Source organism: Cynara cardunculus, assembly GCF_001531365.2.
Source record: "Cynara cardunculus var. scolymus isolate 2C chromosome LG 2, CcrdV1, whole genome shotgun sequence".
NCBI classification, from domain to species: Eukaryota; Viridiplantae; Streptophyta; class Magnoliopsida; order Asterales; family Asteraceae; genus Cynara; species Cynara cardunculus.
In genome coordinates, this window is record NC_037529.1 from 39,287,121 (window position 1) to 39,291,429 (window position 4,309).

Genomic DNA, 4,309 nt, shown 5'->3' on the forward strand with positions numbered 1-4,309 from the left:
CAATTGTTGGGCAAACATTAGGACTTGTATTTATAAACGAAATAGAGGTATATTTTGTGTTAGAAATGGGTTGTCAATTGTTGGGCAAACGTTAGGACTTGTATTTATAATTATATATATAACAACTAATTAAACTGACACATAATTTCGTAAATTTGTAGCTATGTCGACTAATGCTGATAAAGGATGGATGTATAAGTGAATAAATAGTAACGGGACTATAAATCCAGTTTTCCAAGTCGAAGTGGTTGGATTTTTAAATTTTGCTTTCTCTAATGAGCGATCTACGGCAAGATGTCCTTGTAAGAAATGTCAACTTCAAAAGTTTAAAAATAGAAACAAGATTCATATAGACTTGTTAAGAAAAGGATTCATGATTAATTATAGTCACCAGTATGCACACGGTGAATTAGAACCCGAACTTCAACAACCATAACAAACAATAGTGGACGAAGATTATAATGAGTTTGATGGTATTGAACAAATGGTGATGGATCAAAATGTTCCCGGTACATCAAGTACGTGGGACGAGCAAGAATCAAATCAACACGCACAACGTTTCTATGATATGTTACGAGCTACAGACGAGCCGTTGTGGGAGGGACGTCAGAGATTTTCAAAGTTACAGGCAACGGCAAGGTTTTTGAATTGGAAGGCAGATTGCAATGTACCAGAGACAACCTTCAATCGTAACATTTCTTTGGTAAAAGAAATGCTACCCGATGGTGAACAACTGGTTGGTAGCTTTTACGAGACAAAGAAGATGTTGAAGGAGCTTGGTCTTCCGAAAGAAAAGATACATGCTTGCAAGAAACATTGCATGCTATTTTATAAGGAATATGTTGATCATAACAATTGTCTAGTATGTGGGGGTCTTGTTACAAGACAACGCCGAAACAATAAGGTGCCTAATTTGATGTTGACGTATTTGCCGATTACACCAAGAATACAACGGTGGTATTTGTGTAAGAAAATAGCAAAGGAGATGACTTGGAACCATGATCATCAAACTGAGACGAGAAAGATGGTACATCCGAGTGATGAGGAGGCTTGGAAACATTTTGACAGGATGCATCCCGATTTTGCTCAAGAGATTGGGAATGTTCGTTTGGGATTATGTACAGATGGTTTCAATCCCAATAACTCAAACTCAAATCCATACTCATTATGGCCTTTTTTTAGAAACTACAATCTACCATCTTGGATGTGCATCATAGAATGGAACATCTACTTGGCTTTGTTGATTCCTGGCAAGAAGAGCCCTGAACATAACTTGGATATGTTTCTTCGGCCCTTGATCGACGAGTTGAAGATGTTATTCTTTGACGGTGTCGTTACCTATGATGCTCATTGACGAACAAATTTCACAATGAGGGTCGTACTATTGTGGACGGTTAGTGACTTCCATGCTTATGCCATGCTATCTGGTTAGAGCATGCATGGTAAGTTAGCTTGCCCATATTTCATGGGTTTTTCATGTGTGTTCCAGTTGCGAAGCGAAGGGAAATCGTGTTGGTTTGACTGTCACCTCAAGTTTCTGCTAATGAGACACTCGTTCAGGCGTGATAGGAACCAATTTCGTGTTGGACATGTCGAAAAAGCTGGTCCATCCCCTCTTCTAACTGGGGAGCAAATATGGACACAAGTTTGTATCCTTCCTACGGTCTATGAAGGAGTCCCACACAGATCAAGGCAATATAGGAAGCCTGTGGATTTTGGGGTAACCCACAATTGGGTAAAGAAGAGCATTTTCTGGAAGCTGCCATATTGGCACACTTTGTTGATCCGACATAACCTAGATGTAATGCACATTGATGGCAGAAACTTGATGTGACAATCAAACAAAGTGTACCAATACCAAAGGGCAAAGTTACATGTGAGGGAAGAACGAAATAAAATATTTAAACCAAAAGCTTCCTACTCATTGAACAAAGAGCAAGTGGGAAAGGTGTGTGACTGGTTAAAGAAGCTTAAATTCCCAGACGGCTATGCTTCTAACATAGGTGCATTAGTAAACGTTGAAGATGGTAGTTTTTACGACCCATTGATCACTTGGGAAAAAATCCCAAGGGACGTGAGACGCCAAATGTGGGAGCGTTTTCATGTTCGTGGTATATTTTTAAATTGTTAAAATTTTGCTATATTTTTAAACTTAAGAAGCGACTAAACTTTTACGTACAGGGGTACTGCATTTGGGATTCGACTTTGGACGCCTAGATCCTAGAGACATGGGAGAGAAAGTCGGCCAAGCCATATAATGACAACTTGAGTGCCGCGAGGAAAAAAGCTGGGGAAAAAGCAAAGAAGAATGTGTATCCTCAATACGATGAACCGACCCACACCGAGATATGAGTGTGTTGAAGAACTTCCCCCTAGCTGGATATCTTCAGATGTGTGGAGCCAGATGGTTGATTGTTTGAACAATGATAATTGGAGAGTTGTTTCCAATGTGGCGTGTGGGAACCGTGATAGCCAAGTTGCGTTACACACATCGGTGGATCGATCCCATTTTTAAAGCATGGTGCTCGTTTGGTAGGACCTAAAACCCATTACTTTAGTAGCTTGATTTTTAATATATTATAATTAACATATGTTCGTATTATTTGACCATTGTAGACACTAGAAAAAGACGGTGTACCATCGACCATTGTGGAATTGTTCGATTATACGCATAAGAAGAGGTCGAGTGGAGAAGTTGCATCTACGGCGTCTAAGGGGGGTACGTGACCTCTAAGTGTAGCCAAGTCTAGTAAGTATATATATTAATTTTTATGTATATAAGTGGATACCTAACTATCTATCTAGGTTGGGCAAATGTTCGATACGTTTTGTAATAATGAATGAAATGTCCAATTCCGAACATTATAAGGGGAATCTGATGTAAAGATCAAGGGGGAGTAACTTCAAAATTGGCAAAAGACTCAAAAGTAGTGCGACCGGAGATGATTACGAAGATTATTCCGATGCTACAATGTCTGAGAGTTGTTGAATGTGAAGATCATCATTTTAACAGTTTACTGATAGAGATTTCTCATTATAAAAGAATGTTTGTGATCTTATCTGAAGAAATTCATTATTGGAGAGAATGTTTAAAATTTGTTGTCTAAAGATTGAAGTTCGTCATTGTTTCTGATCTACATTGTCAAAAGAGAAGATTATCGCGGTTCTACATTCGAGGGGGAGAATGTTAGAAGATCTTTCTCAACAAATGATTGTTTGAAATTTCAAGTTGAAGAATTTTGGTTTGATGAAGACATAGTGTGTTTAAAGCTTCAAAGTTCAAACAAGACTTAAAGCGCGCAAATTCTTTCAAGTCTGAATACAAAGGGGGAGAATGTTAGGACTGAAAATCAGTGTAAAATTGTATTCGTCTTGAAAGATAAAATTGTCTATAATTGTAGAAAAGTCGTCGTGTTTGACTTTTCTTAGATTGTTTGACTTTGACCATTTGTGTATTGTTTGACCCTATAAATAGGGTGAGGTCTTTGTAATCTAGGTTAGAGCTCATTGTAAAATCATATTCACGTAATATAGAGTTTAACTAGATTTGTAGATCTTGAATTGAAGAATCAAATGAAGATTGATTGATTGTGGACAAACAATTGGTATTAAAGCGCGTTTGCAGGAAATCTGATTGAAAAAATCATCACAAATTGCACAATTTTCTGGAAATTTCACCTTTTTGTTCTTAATGTTCATAAGTGTTCTTGAATGTTCATCCTTTTCTTCATAAATTTTCTCATAAATCTCTCATTTTTGAACAACTGATTGTTAAAATTGTGTTCATTGTGTACGGATTTAAATCGTGAATCTGTATTATTCTTTCAATTACATGATTTGGTCTTTGAAAGTAAAGATTTGAAGAGTTTATGAAGTTTTGATGTTCTTCGTGTTCATGTGAAAACTCATCAAAAAGGTAGAGTTTGATCTAAATTTTGTATAAAATTTTGTACTTTTTGTGTTTGTATGTTGTGTTGACTCTTCCATACTTCAGTGAGCAATTTAGCTCATACAGTGAGTGATTTAGATTCATTCAGTGAGCAATCCGCATACCTCTTTTGAATGGAATTGACCGGATTATGACAAGCGATTAAGACCATTGCTTTGAACGATTTAATATTGCTTTGAGCAGACTAAGGCTGTGTTTTAATCTATTTAAAGTTGTTTGTTAAACAGATTAGAAGCTAAGTGTTGAGCTGCATATTGAGCGATTTATAGAGTGTGCGATTTACATTGAGAGGTATGAGCGATTTAGCCTACTTCTTGAGCAGATATTGAGCAATGCTTGAGCGGATAAGGAAATAGCTTG